Genomic DNA, 19,672 nt, shown 5'->3' with positions numbered 1-19,672 from the left:
TCCAGTCCATTACAATTTAGGGCCCTGGTATACTTCATTTCCCACATTCCGCTCAGTCTCGTGCGCGAGCCTTTCAAAGAAACTCCTTTGCCCATGAGCGCGGAAAGACGTGTTCGGTATGCACACGTGCACCGTCCGTGGTCATAACAATAACAATCCTTGAGGTAGGCCTGCTATTTTTATTTGACGGAAAAAATGTCTAAAATACCGGTTGTTCAAAGCTTCAATGGATTCACCGTGTTTTTGTTTTGTCATCTTAATTTGTTAAACATTTAAGTGAAAAATATTTAGTGTAGGCCTATTTATTTTATGCCTTTTATTTAAATTATTTTTTTCTGTTGTCAGAAACGCTGCAGGTGTGTGACAATTTGATAATGTGAATCCAGGTTCTGTTGTTTATCTGTTCTATGTTGCTGTTTGCATGTTAAAATAAACCCGTGGAAGACACAGACACTCGTCAATTGTATTTTTTATTTAATGTCATAGCCTATATATGTCATATTATCATCATATAGGCTATGCAATATTATAATCTTATCAGTTAATGGTTAATAATCGGATAACGAGCGTCGGTTGTCGGTCGAGAAATTTAACCGAAATGAGCATCCCTAATATATATATATATATATATATATATATATATATATATATATATATATATATATATATATATATATTATATATATTATATATATATATATATTATATATATATATTATATATATATATATATATATATATATATATAAATCATATTTTTATATAGAATTCATTACAAATATATTTCCAGGCTTTTCTTTTTTTTTTTCCACAGCTGATGTTTATCTTTATGTATATAATCTCACTTTATTAACTTGTGTCTTTGCTGCTGACCTTCAATGATCCAATTCAACCATATACTAATAAGCAAAAATTACTTCATATTAGATTTAGAAATAAGAGTGTTGAACTTCGATCTCCTGTATCCTGTTCTTCTTAAATCCAGAATAGCTGCACATCTGCAAGGTTTGTTTGAGCTGCGCCCTCTACTGTACTGGTGTAAATATGCATTTCCTTCAGAAATGCATTCAGTCTGAGGCTTATTCATTTCACTTTTGGTGTGAAAGGGCCTTAACATTTGACAAAAAATTACTTTTTTTGTTGTTATTAAAAAACAAACAAGCAAGCCCAGCCCAGATGAGAAAAAGTAACGCAAAAGCAATGTAACACATTTTTTTTCATAAAAAAGTAACTAAGTAACGGAATTAGTTACTTTTGGGGGGTGTAACGCAATATTGTAACACATTACTTTTAAAAGTAACTTTCCCCAACACTGGTAACACAAATGTCCACATTTAGTAGTCGATCAGTATGGGTGTTTCAGTGACACATTCTTAAACTTTTAAGAATTTTGGTCCTCCCCAGTCTTGAATATTTGGTTACACCCTTGACTCATTATTTTTTTCTATAATTACTGAAAAAACAACATTGTAAAAACACATCTTTTATGCAAGTGTATTTTCTCTTACTGCACTGCCTAATTTTTTTTATACACAGTGTGCTCAGAAGTCTGTTGTGTATGTGTTAGTACCATGAGCCTAAAACAGCCTATCACTATGGACACTGAATTTGTGAAAACATTTTTCCAGGAACAAGGCTCGAAAATGCGACAATTTTAGTCGCATATGCTCCCTTAATTTAATGTTTGCGACCTTAAAATATATTTTGGAGCATTTGTGTGAGTGCAAATAATTGTTGAGGTGCGACCTGTTTTCATTTCTCTACAAAACGTTTGCTAATCACAGCACAGTATATGCGTACAGTGACCGGTCCACCATTCTATCACACAACCAACTAAAATTCATCTTTATGTTGTTAAGTTTAAAGCAGATTTTAGGTTGGTCAATATTAGCCATCAATCACTCCCTTTCACTGTGCTTCATTGTCACGTGACAGGGAGCTAGCGCGCAAAATATAAAGAGCTGAAGAGAGAAGATGAAAAGAACCTTTACACACAACTTGACATTAACACTTGAGTTTTTATATTTAAAACATATGATACAGTTAAGCAACATTACATGACCAAGAGTAAGCCTACAGTTTTCCTGAATATCCTGAATAAAACATCATGATTGAACATGTAAAACTGATTTCATACAACAGTTTAATGAACTGTAAAAAGTAGTTAAAATTAAATCACTTACATTTTAGATGCAATAGTGACTGTTTTTGTTCTGTTTCAGCAGCGAAAATAGTTCCAAACAAAGATCACAGCAGAACAATTGTGCATTTCATGACAACACAATCGTGTTTTCTTTCATTACTGAATGATTCAGCATTTTGAACGAATCGGTTGACCTATTCAGAAACAACTGCATCATTATCGAATGACTCATGCGTTCGAACATATCGTTTCAATGAATGACTCGATTACTCACTCATTTACACGGTCACCTGCCGCCACCTACTGGCAGTTTAGTTTCATGTTTAAAAGTAATCATTCTTTCCAACATTTCTTATTTGTATATTAATTAAATAAATAAAACAATAAATAAAACAATCTCATAACATTATTTAATGCAGTTGTAATTTTTCATTGTAAATTATTTAATTTTACTGGTAACAGCCCTATAGTATCTTATTCTAATTGCATTTATTGATCAAATTTAAGAATTTAAAATGAAAGATGAAGCATTTAATAAGATTAAGGGAAAAAGCCCTTTTATAAAGGGGTAAATACCCTCGGGGTAAATACCACAAATATGTAGATTTAAATGTCAAAGCTGAGTGAACACTGATGAGAATATTGCTTCAGTAAATTATATTACAACACAAAAATCCAATTTTTTCCAGACAAGCAACTTTTTTTATTTGGTCAAACGAATGACAAAGCTTTTTAGTTGTGGTGCTCCTAAATTTTTGCTGGTGCTCCTAACTTTTTGAAGTTGGGAGCACCAGTGTTACAAAGTAAAAAAGTTAAATTTGAGCCCTGAGGACGCATTACAATGAAGACCCCCATATGTTTTTCACATAATTGTGTACTGAAGCTTCCTGGCATCGTGACATTGCTGTTAAAATGCAATCTGGTTCTTTGTGATAAAACTGGTATTTCTTTTAAATATTTCTGCTTGATACTTATTATAGTACATATACCGTTTGTCAAGTGTTTGACATTGTGATGAAGTGTGGTGCATTGTGGGAGGTTTTACAATTCTTTATAAACAATGACCCTACATTATAGGTGTCATTTTCACCAGTTTATATATAGAAATATATTCTCAAGAGAAAGATAAAGGGACTGATTATAATGATGAGTGAAGATTTCAAGCTATTTAATCTCAACAAATCATGCATTTTACATTTGAAAATACTCAACGTATGTTTATTGCATCACTTCAAACTTTTCTAAAAATGAGGGCAATTCTGAAGCAGAATAGGAAAATTGGAAATTTAAATTAGAATTTAACAACCTGAAAAGGTAATTTCTATTGTTATTAACTTTTCAGAGTTAAAGTTGTTCTAGATGATTCAAGAACATTTTTCAAGAACAGCCTAACAGTTATTAATTTCATGAATTTGAATCTCCTTTGAATTGAGGCTTTTCATCAAGGATGCACCAATAGGATTTTTTTTTTTTTTTTGGCTGATACCTATTTTAACTCACAACTATTGGTTAATTCCAATACAATATAACTTTTGCCATTAAAATAGATTACATTTTTTTGTTATTATTTTTATCATGTTTTAAATTAGCAAAGTTCAAAAACGCACACATTATTGCTTAGCTTATTGCTGCATCGCCAAATCATCTCCATTGGACATGGATTGAATTAATTTAACATTCAACAGGCCAACATAAATATCTAAATACAACAGAACATAGATATGAAATAAACATTGCTTTTCAGGTAGGTCTAACTGTAGTTTTCAGGTACATAGACTGAATAAAATATCAAATGTAAGATAACACTGCTGTTGAATGAAATATATATTAATCCTCATTAAAGTTACAAAAGTTTAGTCAAGAGCAGTGAGCGATTTTTGTTGTTGTTGTTGTTGTTGTTGTTTGATTAACATTAAAACACAGACAGCAGCTCAGCAGGAATATTAGGCTGCTGTCACTTTAAGTGCTGCACGGATCCAATTTCCTTAATTCAAAACTGTTTACATTCACTTAAGCCATAACCTGTGTAAAACTGTGTATACTAGGATACTAGCCAAGATTTTGATATAATTTTGTCTGCTGAAGCGCAAAAAGAAGTAGAAGAGAACTAAATTCAGTATTCGTGCCTTGTCTGAGACGTAGCTTTCTGGGCACGCGCTTTGGATGTGTGCGCACACAAAATTTATCACACAGCGAGTAACAAATTGAGTTCTTATTTGCATCTTATTGCCCTTGAATATTTAAATTGGTAAGGCTTAAAAACATGTGCAAAGGACAACCTTTCATGACGATGCAGCACTGGCCCGATTTGGACAGTGACATTTCCATCAATTGTCCTGAACGTCATTCACGCTGGCACCAGGCAGTCCGTTTTGTCAAGCCCTGCTATATTTTACACAAGTTTCATTTTGTTTTGTTAAGTATTTAATTATTTTACCCAGAGAAAAATGTTTAATTATGCAACAGACATGATGCAACTAAGTGCCTTAACACAGTTAATTAATCAAAACCATCTGTATCTGACTTTTTCATGCTATAGCCAATATGCAAATGATTTTAATTTATAAAAAATCGCCCAATAAATATCGGGATATCGGGAGTCGATGGTGCATCTCTACTTTTCGTTATTGATGACTACGTGTGTAACGACATGCTCAGGTCACGATACGGTACGTATCTCGATACGGAGTTCACGATACGGAGTTCACGATACGTATCACGATATTTTGAACAAAATGAAACTGAAATTCAAATAAGATTTATTTAAAAAACATTAACAAATTTCAATAATTTTCCTTGTTGTACATACAAAATCACATTTCAAGGTTTATTAAAAACCTTCTGTATTCAGATTAACAGCTGAATAGGTCTGTCTGTCACTGAATTTTTTTTTTTTAATTAACATGAACTTAGAATTCAGAATCCTAAGGGACAGTTCACATATCACGTCTAAAAAAAAGATAAGATATAAAAACACCTTGTACAGCTATAATCAGCTGTTCGGCTGAGATTTCGATGTTTTGTTAAAGAAAGGCCGAAGCTGATCGGTTGGTTCTTGTCATATGGCCTGCGGTGCGCTTGAGGCATTCTGAAAAGTTATGAATTTTCATCTCGATGCACCTGGAAAACGCACCGCATGCGTGTCACGACCGCATTGCTTCCATTGTGAGTGCGCCTGCTGCATGGCTACATTTGAAATAACTGACTTGCACGCGGAAAAGACGCAATATGTGAACCGCAGAACTTCTTAAAGCAAAGCATCGCAAGCATCTTTTGTTTTTCTGTGAGCTCAGCTGTTGCTGTGGCACTGCGGTGAAAGAAAACCACGACTCACGCAACCAAGCAAGAGACTGACGCGAGAAACGTTTAAACCTGCTTGCAAGATACAATGCGCAAAATTCGATGCGTGCGCGAAACACTTACTGAACTAGAGAGCTGATTGAGACACACCCTTAACATGCAGTGACAAGCCGGCTTCTCTCACTGCTTCTTCCATGTTGCAGAGTAGGTCACGTCGGCAGCTCAACCAATAAGATTAGACTGCCGTCATATCGCAAAAGTACCGACATCACTCTGCGATACACATCATAACATTTTTGCATCGCGAAATATCGTACTGCGATATATCATTACACCCCTATTGATGACAGATAGCAAAGTAAGCTTACTTTCAGGCTGACCCTCCTCTGTTGTTGGGAGCTGCTGCAAATTTGTTGATATTTAAGAACAGTTTGCTTTGCTTTTTTTATCACTTACCCCATAAATCAAGTAAGTCAATAACACTTATGGGAGTTACAGCTGTTAAAATTTGCCTTAGGCTATTTCAAATTACTTTTACAGAAAAAAAAAAAAAGCATTTAGTTTTAAAACACTACTAATATCTCAAACTACAAGAGAGGGATTCAGGCTTTGGCAGGTTTTTCAAAGAAAGCCTCAAGCATCTCAAAATACTACTAAAACTGAAATGTCATCTCCGAATGCAATACAATGATTGTAAGTGACTTAAACACATGCCAGATTATTATTGCACTCATGTCTGCAGAAATATATACAGGATAGATTTACTACTTTTTCATTTTTTATATAATGATATTATATTAACTCTTTCACCATCATTGACTGAATTTTCCATTTATTACACAACGCTTCCCCTTTACCTTTTCTGGCTTTCCGTGTTTTCATTGTTACACAGTGGGGGGGAAAGATTCTCTTCTGAAAGAGAATCTTCGGATCAAAACAAAGGCAAAAAAGGAGCAGAAACAAGTGATAAAAGCATTGCTTATGTACGTTGTACATTGTTATGTACCGGTCTTCTGGCTGGTAAAGAGTGAAAATATGTATTATTTTATAATGGTATAGTATTTATTTATTTATTTACATTAGAATGCAGTGTTCTTAACCGGAGCTTTCTTCAAGGTCATGTCCACACCTTTTATTCTTGGTTCTCTCGTCCGGTTCTTCTATATACACATCCTCATATTGCCTTTCATGGTCTTCACCCTCTAATTGCCCCTAGCCAGTGTTTCTGAGGTAGAGCCACAATCCAATTATCCAGCCTCTAATCAGTGGGGGGTGTTTCCAGCAGTGAGTCTGACATTTGTAATAAAGCGATGATATGATGGCATTCTACAGCTGACAGCTGGGTAAAACCCCGCCACTGTGTTTTGGTGGCATCTCAGAGGAACTTGGCCTTCCAAATGTGAAGTTTGGCACTTCTTCAATGGGGAAACTGGCACTTTCAAAGTTTCCCATGAATGATGGACGGACATTTCTTTGCGCTTTCGGAAAATAGGAAAACAGTAGCTGGCGGAACGTCTCTATTGGACATCGCAGGAGGGGTAGCCAGCTTCCTACTCCTGCTGAGAGCCGTCCGTCTGAGCTGTGAGTGTGAATTTGGCTCGAATTATGGAAATGATTACTGCACAGATTATTGTAAGAGGAGTCAAGCACTTGATGGTCTCAAACACCAGTGTTATGCAAGTTAATTGGTTTTCGTTTTAATTGGAAAACAAAAATCATGAAATTTAAATTCATATTTGAGGATGTTATACTTTAAGACCAAGGCAATAAATGTGCATTCTATGGCTTAAAGGGACAGTTCACCCAATAATGAAAATTCTGTTATCATTTACTTACAATCATGTTGTTCCAAACCTGCATTTTATTCTCCTGTGGAGCACAAAAGAAGATATTTTAAAGAACTGATTTTGTCCGTACAAAGAATGTCAATGACTGTCATTGCATTGACAAAAAAAGCTTTTTGGAATATCTTCTTTTGTTTTCCACACAAGAAAAAAAAAAGTCAAATGAGGGAAAAGCATTGGTCGAATCTAAAAAAGTGAAAGTTTCTTTTTCAATATTATGATTTCATAGACTCCACATGGAGTTCTCGGCAATAACTAATTCAACACAACAAACAACTTGGCAGAAAGTGCATTCCACATTTCTGTGAGACATGATTTTGTAGCATATTTTGAGCAGTAACGTTATTCACGCTGTTCACATCATTCTGACTTGAACGTTTATGTGTGCGTGCGCTAACTCTCCCATGCTGTGATTGTCCAAAGCATAGACACAGCTTTCAGTTGTCTGAAAAGAGAGGTCCAATCACCCTGGGGCTAAAGCGGTTGCTTCTTGCTCTCACTAAGCAGCCTGCCTCCTTCCATCTCTTTTTTTTCCCCGCTCTGTCTTTCTCTCCATACACAGCTACAGCAGAAATAATAACTCTCATTTATTTCACAGATTTCCTTCTCAACCTCAATCGCACTCTTTTCAAATCATTCCATTGGACTCTGTCACCGTAATGACACTTCTCATGCCTGATCCCCCTGAGCCGTTGTGAGAGAGAGAATTAGGTTCTCCTGACCAGACCGCCTCCACTCTGCTGGGAACCTGATTGTGCAAACTGCCGACTGGCCTTCCTTCCCCCTCTAGCACAGAAACGGAATACAAATAAGCCTGCAGTTCCCTTCATAGTGATTTGAATCACTCAGAGAATTATAATGACCCGGGGCTTATGAAAGGTAGTATTGATTCATTAGTGCAAGTCATGCGTGTGTCCACCACCACTGCTCATGTCTGGGATAGATTTTAGGCACACATTCTTATTCCTTTTTGAATGGACTGGTTAAGAACCTTTTAGTAACAGGTGGAGATTGCTAGGAAATTTTGGCCTACCATTAATGTGGCAAAACATTGATTGATTGATTGATTGATTGATCAATTGATTAACATAGCCATTCCACTGAATTGGCCAAATGTTCCCTCACCAAAAAGTTCACATCAGATTGTACCGCATTGTTATAAGGTTAAGCATCACTCAATAAATCGTCCATTGATTTGTCCACCTCTGGAGGTCAGACATTGTCTTCAGAAGTCATGGCTGACCTTAGCTCTTTTACTTTACTGTTTTTCTATTGATCTCCACTGTCAAGAGTTCCTTAGACAAGGAAAGAAGGTTTGCAAGGGTTATGTTGGCCTCGATCCTCTCACAATCCTCTAGCAGCATGCATGTACTGAAGAATTTACAGCTCCAAAGGCCCCGTATTTAAGTCTCATTTGAGCATTTGGATGTCAGTGGATGATCCTGGGATGATCTGGGTTTTGTACTGAAATGTGACACCGTGTGTTGTCACCAACAGCTATTCAGTGTAGATCCAGGAGAAAGACACTCTCTTATCCCTACACTGTCCCTCATATAATCTTCACGTCTCCCCACCTCTTTTGGCAGCTGTAAGGCCCTGTTTGCCAACACACAAGTGTCGTTCATCACTCTGCCAGTGATTAGAATTCGCAGCTGTTGGCATCTGGAATAGGCTGTCAGTCAGCTGACTGAGTTAGTGATCTTCTCAGACACTGGTGGTATAAATCAGGACCTCAATAATTAATCAGAGAATGAATTCTGCATAGTTTCAGTCTTTATCTTTATAATTACTGCCCACCAGGCCTCAAGGTAAAGGTATGAGTCAGAAGTCTTCAGGCAGCAGGAAATAATTCAAGGAGATTTGATTGTGAATAAGGACATGTCTGTCAGATATGTTTAAAGACCCCCTGTGGTGAAAATCTAGTTTTTAATGTTGTTTATATGTATATGTGGTGTTTTTAATATGCTTTAAAACAAACCATGTGCAAATTCATATATCAACACCAACGTGCCAGCGGGTTTTAGCATATCATTAACAGCGAACTAGCAGGGGAGTCTCGAGAAGCCAGGTTATCCCGGTATATTTTTCTGTTGATATGGAAAATCATGTAGATTAAGCAATATAGCGGGTGTATGATGTATATTATGATGCTATGATGAACTTTTTGTTCATGTTGTTATGATGAAATTTCTCCACTGACTTTCTGAGTTGTTCAAAGCGTTTGTAAGGATACTGATTGTTAGAAGGCAGCTTTCTGATTTTGAATGGAACATGGTTTGTGTTACATTAGCAACACATTATTAGCTGTTTGATAATATAGTCAAGCAAAAAGCTAATCATATTAATAACACGTTATGTGTAGGGATGTCCAGATCCGATCATGTGATCGGAAATCGGGCCTGATCACGCTGTTTCAGACTCGATCGGAATCGGACGTTACCTCCCGATCAGGACTCGGATATATATGTATTAGGGGTGCAACGGTTCTCCACTTACGGTTCGGTACACACTTGCACCGCGGTCCATCTCGAATGACGACGCATCTATTGGTTAATATGGTTTGTTTAAAATAGCATCGTGGAAAAACAGACAGACAGAGTTCAGATAATGTATGTTTCAGTCGATGGATGCACAAAACGTTTTAACAACAATAGTCAGAAAGCGTGGACAAAACATTCACTCTTTGTAAACTGTTAACTGCGAGTGCTGTATGCTCTAATGTCCAGTCGCCGTCGTCACCCAGGTGTTGATAGCGCGCGAGCGCAGGTGAGACCTGAACAGCACACGTTGCTATCTGTGTTTAAACTAACTCATTTAAGCCTTGCTGATTTAAACCTTCAAGAACAAGATGCGAAAGAGAGCTTGCGCGCTGTGAGAAGATTTGTGTGCGCTCATCCGAAGCGCGCACACGCTTATTTCAGTCAGCGTGCAAATACTGAGTTCTCCTTCAAGTCTTGCGCTTCAGCGGACAAATTCATACAAAAATTATGTCAACATGCCCGTCTTAGCGAGTATCCTAGAAAACATAGTCGGTTATGTCTTAAGTGAACGTATATTAGTCGAGAAAGACAGCGCATGTGTAACAGTATATGTACTGGTTTGTGCATGTCTTAAAGGGAGAAAAACTATTCCTGCTGCCTGTTTTTAATGTTAAATCAAATAACAAAGAAATCACTTACTGCTGTTGACTGAATAGTTTTTGTAACTTCAATAATGATTAATCTTTATTTATTTTATACAGTAAAGATGCAGTGATATTTTATATTTGATTACTTTATCCATTTTCTGTACTTGAAAACTACTGTTAGATACCTGAAAAACCTGAAAAGCACTGTTCCTGGATCCTGCATCTGTTTTTTCTCTCTTCTTTATTCTTTTTTATGTATTATAAAAGTATCGGATCGGGACTCGGTATCGGTAGATACTCAAAATCAAATGACTCGGACTCAAGGGCAAAAAAACGTGATCGGGACATCCCTAGTTATGTGTCCGATGTTGTAAAGAGCGATAGGGTCATTGGCAAAAATGGTGTCCAAAAATATAATGGAGATATAATTAATTAAGTTTTATTAAGTGTTAACAATGAGATTATGTGGTTCCTATAATCAATTAACGCTGCTTTTGTCATTTATTACAAGATGGACAAAATTTGTCATCAAAAAAGTCATTCACTATATAACCAAAATTTTGGTTTTACCAAATGACTCTTTTGGTTACACCGAATGATGATATTTTCAAACAATGCTAACTTTATAGCGGTTGTACCGAAAGACCTGATATATCGGGACATGCATATGATCAAGTGAAAATATGAAATTTTCAAATAGTTAAGAGAGAGTTAATTACTTTGCTTCACAACTGTGTGGTCCTTTGCAGGTGTCTGAATGATGTCACATCCTGTCACATGGTATTGACTGCATGACTTGATCCAAAATGGTCCCTTTATATTGGTTAGTTAGAATGACATCACTGAAATTCATTTTTCCGGATATTCTTTCTCATGACAAAGCAATGACTTCTACTCATAAATTTAATACCATTTTGCACTATGTTGATATATGATGTTATAAAATCATGCCAGAATAAAAAATATATACATTTATTACATTTTAAAATATTTTAATCACAAATGAAATTAGTTGTATTGGTCTTCGAATGACCTTTTGACACTTTAAAATCTTTAAAACACCTTTATATGTAGCAAAATATAATTAAAACCTTTTGGATTCCATAATAGAGATCAAGTTGTACTACCTTACATACTTTGGATGTCATATCTTCGTTTTTTATATTATTAAGGCCTTTGGACAAAAAAAAATAGAGACCAGTCACGTCATTGACACAATACCATTGTGCAGCGTTTACCTCAGCAAGTTGAGTGAGTTCATCACTCAGCTGGTGTGAGCAAGTGGAGGTGGGGCTAATTTATTTTCACAGGAAAAACTTGTCATTTTGGTGATTAAAGATGAGTTTTAAGGGATAAAATTATTGATTATAGGGGGACTTTAAGGAAATGGTAATGATAATCATAGGTATAGGTGATTCTTGACTGTCTATCTGTTGATTTTTATTATTATTTTTTATTATTATTTTTTAACGCTTTCACTCACCTAGTATGATGTCAACATATATTGTTTAACTGAAATGTCTTTTGTTTTCCCTCTCAAAGAACATAAATTAACAGCTAATAACCCCACCGATCCTTAAAAAGATGCTGAACCTCGGATTGTGAACTTTCATATTCATCATTGCTTAATGGCAGTGAATACAGCCTATGTTACTGTAAGTCCTCTGATAAGCTCTTAGCTTACAGTTGAAGGTTAAGAGATGTGAAATTCGAGGTTAGACATGGGGGCTGAAGCATTTAAAGTCAAGGTTAAGCACATTATTTAAATGTCCTTTCATGAGAAATAGCATTTATACTGTGTACAGCCTTATTTATTCATTTTCATTGTTAGACTTTGTGAATTCATTATGTGATGTTGCTAGAAAATGGAGCACAGTGCCACCACACAGTAGGTCTATCTGTGACTGTGCAATCTCTCTCTTTGTTTAAAGAAAAAAAAAGCAGCTTCTGGGATTATATCACTCTGAATCCTCCCCCAAACAGTCATTTTGTAAAAGTTGTAAAGTTCATTATATTTTTTTATTATCCACCCCTCAGTGGCAGACCAAGGGCAGCAATGTTCTCTAGGGCAGTAGGGGTGGGACAAACCCAGCCCTTATCCATCACTCATCAGCAGCCAGTTCTCCATTCCACTTGAATCGCGAGTAAATGCACCCCGATATACATCCATTAACAAACCATATGTCATTTTGACTGGTTTATTTATTTATTTTTTTAGTTGAACCCACAGTTTCTAACACTGAAGGCTAGAAACATCCTGTCATTCCAGACCAATGCAACTCACAAGTCTTGTATGGGACTCAAGACCCTGAGGCTAAAATCCTAGAATCGCCCCTGGCCACATGTACCACACTAAAAAACCTCTATAAAATGCAGTTTTTACCACAGTTTAGGATTTGTGTGCATAAAAGTTAAACAGCATTTTTCACAGTAGATGCACTCACCATATGAGGATCAGTACTGAACCTGTATATTCAAACAATTTGACAACGGTTTTTATTTGCAGTGGGGCTTCAGGTGCTTTGTAATCTCATATTTGTCTCAGAAATGCAGTCCTAAGCAATGCTATTCATTCCTTTGGTCTGTCACTTGATGACCTGGTTCCATGACTACCTGTATGTATTTTTTTATTGCACATTTCTTTTTGGCATATCCTGCTACTATGACACAAAGCCAGTGACCTCTGACCATTTCTCTCTTCCCTCGAACCTTCTGGCACCATCCACGTCAGACATTGTTCATTCCTAGAAGCATGTCAGTTCTCTTACTACTCAAAACTGACTCTATATATAGCACTCATACAGTTAAAGCCTTCACATGTGAATAGGGAATGAACACAGGTATGGCAACCATTAAAAATACTCCTAACTGCTAGCGTCTGCTCTTCTCATCTTATCTCAATTGATCCCAGGCTGCGTAAAGTGTTTATAATCAGGCTCTACCTCAGTCCTGCCTCTTCCTGCTGAAACTAATGAGGTGACTTTTCAAAACGCAGCATATCAACCCAGCCTGAGTTTATTTAATTAAAAATGCTCGAGCACTGCTCACGCCACAGCAGCGGTTGAGGACTCTAAATGCCAGGGCCCATGTTACTGGCTGGCTCTCTGCTTCTCAGGAGAGTGTCTCTGGAGAGAGATGATTGCTTTGTTGAGTTTTAATGTCAGGATGTTTTTTAATATTATAGGAGATGCAGTCCAGAGGCTTCCTTGGCTTTTGTTAGATGCGATAAAAAGCTCCCTGGGCTTGGATCATAAAAAAACTCTTTCACATCACTTAATTGAATTAACTTCTCTCCATGTGACAGCCAGGAGTGGGATAGTGCCACTATGAAGTGCCTGTGACGGAGCACGGCGTGAAAAAGAAAACAGATGAGTATCTTGACCCGGTATCTTGTCAAGATAGATAAAATGTTGTCGTTGATACTGAGATATTTATGTGGCCTGTATTCCAGGTTCAATACTAGGTAAGCTAAATCAGTAGTGTTTATGACATTGTTTTTAAAATGTCCAAAATTGACTTGTTCCTCCTTTTTCTTAAAAAAAAGGGCAAAAATCTGGGTTACAATGATGCACTTACAATGGAATTGGGCCAATACGTAAGCATTAATATTCTCACTGTTTCAACACGTTTCAGGAACGTGGTTGGGAACCCCTGCTCTAGGCTAGTTTTTAACCTCACACTCAAACGCTCATGAAGAAGAATGCTGAAGAGGTCTTGTGTGTTCTGCCAAGTAATGTAAGTGGTTAAATATACTTGCACTGTGGCTCAGAATGCTTTTATGATACAAGATTAATGTAAACAGCCCACTGCGAACACCCTTGTAATTCGCTTTAACCTTTTCTAATTTTATGAATGATTATTTTAGGTTTAAGTGGTGTGTGCAAAGGGACTGGAAGCAAGCAGAGTACGGGTGTTTCTAAATCACGTTGTGCCATCTGCTGTTAAAAACTAAGCTCAGAATCGTTTCGAGAGAGAATCGCAATACATCTGAAAATCTCAGAATGCTCCAGATTCTTTGTATCGCGCTTCAAGAATCGATGTATTGTCCCAGCCCTATTATGCAGAAGTTTGTTTTCACGCTTCATTCAGGTTCGGTTGAGTTTCTGTTTATGTTCGCTATTAAAGCTCTCAAATTTCATGAAAAAAATCTTCATTTGTGTTCCGAAGATGAACAAAAGTCTTATGGGTTTAGAACAACATGGGGGTGAGTAATTAATGACAGAATTTTCATTTTTGGGTGAACTAACCCTTTAAGATAATTTTACAACAGATGCTCATTGGAAAAACGTGCCTGTGATTACCTTTCTGCAAAATTACATTGCATTGCTTCTTGTACATTTTGTGGCATTTTCAGAGTGAAATGTCTGTGAGTGGCGCTAAAAGCGTGTTCAGTTTTATGTTAAACAGATTTTATTTTAAACAGAATTTTTAAAAAATTGAATGTGAATCTGGCAACATTTTATTATGTTGTTTGTTGTCCTTATTATGGAATTTTGGAATTGAAATGTCCATTGAATGGTGGTAAACTGTAGACTAAACCCTAAATGATAGTTTTAACAAAAGCAAACATGACATAAAAACACATTTACTGAAACATCAACATGTATTAGTTTACAAATCACCCACTATGATAAAACTGTTTGCGGAAATAGGTCTTTATTAATCAATAAATAATAATAATCGATCTCCTGCTTCAATCATAATTTGTATGAAAAAGGAATAAAAGTTGTTAGTGTTTCACAGCCTCTAATGTTGATTTCACTTGGAAATTGCAATGAACTTTATGTATATGTTTGCTTTTGGAATAGTTTTGGAAAAAATGTAGGTAGAGTCACGTTTTTCCAATGAGCCTATGTTGTGACTTTAGTGTACAAAAATTGCTTTCTAACTTTCTCTGTGAAAATTTAGGTATAACAGCATAAGCCCTATAATTCCACAAAACAATGGTTTAAAGGGCACCTATTATGCCGCTTTTTACAAGATGTAATATTGCTCTTGGGTGTCCCCAGAATGTATTTGTGAAGTTTCAGCACAAAATACCCCACAGTTAATTTATTATAACCATTTGAAAATGTCATTTTGGGGGCCTGTTTTAAAAAGAGCTGTTTTGGTGTGTACCACCTTAAAAATATATGAGCTGCATATTCCCGCCCTGCCTTTGGATGAGGGCGTAACTTGCATACCTATGGCAATAAACAGTCAGTAGAAACAGAATGGCTGAGAATGAGAGACCCGCTGTTTTGTATGGCATTCAGCCGTACATGTTTGAACCGGAATCAGACCCAGATGATGAAGAGACTCCGGCTGAAGAAACACAATTGAGAATGGAGCAGGACGTCTCTGAATGGTTATTTGATACATTTATGTACTTATAGAGTTTTAATCGTGTCCCCTTTGCAATTATGGATGTGCAACACACACACACATTGTGATAACGTTCGCGCAATTTTTTGAAACTACAAACACAAATACTGTGATAACGTTTGCTAAGTACGTTAGATACACACTATACAAACAAGGTTTAAATTATATACACAGACATTCTACGACGACGACAGCAACTTTAGACGCATTTGTTATTGAATTGGCTGACATCGACTGAAATGACTATTCAAAAAACATTAAATACACTTACTTCTTCTGGAGGTGACGTTGGATCGCGAACAGTAGGCAACGATCCACACTTGAGGATTAACTTTGAAGCAAGACCTGCTTTGAATTGACCCTCTTTCTCAAAACAGTCAGTCAAAAAATGATTCGCGCAAACATAAACGTATTTTGGAATTTTGAGTGGCGCCTTTCCTTCGTAAATAAAATCCATCCACTGCGTTTTAAGTGGCTCTGATGTCGGAAGTAAGTGAAAACTACTATGTTCATTATTACATCCCACAACAGAACACTTATGTTTCTTAGGAGACATTACCGGCTGTCGTTGAAACAATAGAGGATGGTTGACAGATCACCGACGGCGGGGTCTATGCCAAAACCAGATTGTCAATCAAACCACGTGGGTGGTGCTTAGCGCAATTCTACGTCACAGTGAGAGCAATCTTAGAACAGGGCGTTCTGAGACAGTGCTTATGAATTATTGAGATTGTAAAAAAAACACTGGGTGGATTTTTCTCATTCTAGGGTGGTTTTGCTCACACACTGCCAACACACATTTATGATCAAACACCATGTAAAAGTGAATTTTGCATAATAGGTGCCCTTTAAATAACTTTTACAGCTCGAATAATACTCATTTAAAAATAATAATTTATGTAAGTGCTTTTGTAAAATTATAAGCGTCATTTTTTGCCTTTAAAACCCTCCAGAAATTTGGTCCATTCACTTCCAATGTGTCTTTATGTAACCTCCAATTTTGCTTTTTTTGACATTATGCCACAAATGCAGTCGATTGAATTTAACTTGTATTGAATATTCCTGTAATTGCATTTTGTTAGACCAAATTTTTTGGAGAGCGATCTGTCAATCCGTTCAACTTGGCAGAACAGCAGGAAGTAAGAGTGTGACCCAGCTGATACTTTGTTTTCCAAAAGGTTTCCATCACTTAAAAATACCGTCCAGGGCATTCAAAGAGCTCACTCCACTGCTACGGGAGACCTGAGGAGTATGTTGCCATGGCAATGTCATCATCATTGTGTCACTGTCGCTAGGCACTGACTTTGGCGTGGTTTGCAGTGAGATTTCCTGCACACTAATCGATTTCTGCATGTGGCGATTGTGTGTGGGTGAATGTGCGTGTGTGTTTTCATGGAAGGCTATTAAGCATGAAAACCGAACTGTGTGTGTGTGTGTGTGTTCTTTTCCACACTGAACAGAGGTCAGTAATGAGATTGCTATCTGCCAGCATTCATTCTTGTGCCGGTTTGAAGATATGAGGAGATTTGGAGAGGGTCAGGAATCACATTGCGCTGGGGTTTTGCTGACAGCTGCCACCGAACGTTGTAGCCCCATTGCTTCTCTTCTGCTGGGGAGATATTCTCATTTTTCTGGCCCTTGTGTGTGTGACAGGTATAAATATTACATCCATCCGTAGTGAGGGCGAAAACAGTCTCTGCAGACAAGTAATAAAAGTGAAATGAAATAAGAGAAAGGAGTTTGATGAAATGTAAGTGACGAGAGGTTATAAAAGAACTGTTTCTGATCGCATTACAAAGCAATGCCACGCTCTCCTCAATCTTCCCGTATCTTTCCTCTCGTCGCTCCTTACTCCACATGTTGCTGATGGAGTCCTGCTCACCTCGGCTCTGCTGCTCTACATTGAAATGAAAGGGTCTCTCTCATTTTTTCTCTGAGGCACGGCACAAATGCAGCCATTAAAGTGCATTAAAGCACAAAATAATTTGCTGTCTCTTTGTGAAAGGGGAAAAAATGTATGCCTACTGCCAGAGTTTTGGCTAGTATAAGTGTCTACCTGGTTCTCCTCAAAATGGAGTCTGTGTATCTAGGCCTTTTATCCCAAAAAAAAAAAAAAAAAAAGGATTCAGATGGGTCCTGTAAAACAACAGACTAGATGCTCTCTGACAAAAGCAATACAGTTCTGCATTCATATTTATAAATGAAAGTGAATGTGCATCACATTCATCAAAGAAATTCTCATACACACTGATGCGAATGGAAGACCGTTCTAAAATACTCTGACAGAGTTTCCCGCACTACTTATCAGAGGCACCGCAACACCAATACTGAAACTATGGCATGAAACAGGACAGTGCAGCCAGTGAAGTGTGATTCCCAAATGAAAGACACTTGTGTGCTGGCTCTTTTATTGTATAAAAACAATACAGTGCAGGTCTGATTTCATAATGAATGACTTATACAGTATGACTTGGTTCTTTTTAGTGAATCAAACACATGCAGTTTGACCAATGGAGTCTAATTCGCAAACAAATGATTCTAATGATTTGGTCCTTTGTAGTGAATCAAATACAGTGTAGTGCAGTCTGATTTGCTGAAGAATTCTTTTTAGTGAATCAAGCATATACATACAGCACAAGTGTAGTCAGATTGTTGAAATGTTTTTTTTTTTAGCGAATACCTAGCAACACACCTATCAAAAAACTGTAAGACATGCACATTATGAATTTTGTCATTAACATTTTATAGTTATATATAATAATTTTGATTTCACTGTAAAAAAATACTTTCACAATTTATCACATTTTTTCTTTTTCCAAATCAACTTGGATAATTAATGTGGCTCAGATAACATAATATTTTGAGTTTCTGTTGATTAAACCAATCACCTTCATTGTATTAACTCAAATGTTTCATTTAAATGAACTCAAAATTTTAAGGCAACCAAGTAACTTACTTTAAGTTAAACCAACAGTTGTTTTTTTTTTACCATGTAGTATTATTGTTAAGGCCAATTAAGTGATTACATTTATGCCACCAACTGTAAGAAGCCATTAAAAAGTCTTTAACAATTGTTTTAAATGTATTTATTATTTAAATTCTTATCATTTGGTATTAAAATTGCATTTCTTATTTCCAAATATGTATTCCTTTATTGGAATAAATGGAACTTAAAGTTGTGATGAAATAGAAGTAGCAACAGATCTTTTCTTTTTTGTGACACATGTTTGAGTGTAACTTCAAGAGCGGGGAATATGGTTCTATGTGTCGGTTGTTAAAAATGAAGGCAAATGCCGCAAGCTTGCAGTGGTTTAAGCAGTTAATGATTGGAGAATTCCTGCATACATCATCAGAGAGAAGTCTGCCATTTTAACTTAAACATCCAGTTCAGTCAGGACCACTTCGTCAAGTATATAATTTATTACATTATAGCATAGAGTTACTGTTGGCGGTATGGTTCTGTTCTGTGCAAAATTCCCCACGCCTGTCCATGTAGCAATGCTTGGACAGAGCGGGGAGAGCAGCAAGTCAATAGAAGAGAGAAGGCGTGGGAATATAAATGGCCCGCTACGATAGGTGTCGAAACTGCTTTGGTACACGTCAGCATCAGCTGACTAATCGGTCTACCTGAGCTTGCCTGACATAGCCTGCCTTAACTAACACAATGCTTGATTTATGATATTTTGATTAAAAATTTAGGTAATTTTTTTTTTAACCTGGATGAATTGTTCAAAACAAGATCTATAAAATTTAAATTGTAAAATAGATAGATTGAATTTTCATTTTATGCCGACTTTGAGAATCTGTGCCTACATCATGCCTTGGGTGTTCAACTTCATGTAGCAACAATTTCAAGAAAATAAGCAAGTGTTAGCAAAAATGGGTTGCCAGAGT

The 19,672-nt window shown here is 36.6% G+C and overlaps 1 protein-coding gene across 1 annotated transcript in view; it reads left to right on the top strand.

The window, feature by feature from the left end:
• grid2 (glutamate receptor, ionotropic, delta 2) overlaps positions 1-19,672 on the top strand; it is a 495,660-nt gene that overhangs the window by 67,685 nt on the left and 408,303 nt on the right. The gene's annotated exons all lie outside the window — the stretch shown is intronic.

The sequence above is a fragment of the Chanodichthys erythropterus genome, chromosome 9 (assembly GCF_024489055.1).
Source record: "Chanodichthys erythropterus isolate Z2021 chromosome 9, ASM2448905v1, whole genome shotgun sequence".
NCBI classification, from domain to species: domain Eukaryota; kingdom Metazoa; phylum Chordata; class Actinopteri; order Cypriniformes; family Xenocyprididae; genus Chanodichthys; species Chanodichthys erythropterus.
Note: the sequence above shows the minus strand (reverse complement) of the source record. Positions and strands in the feature narration are given on the sequence as shown.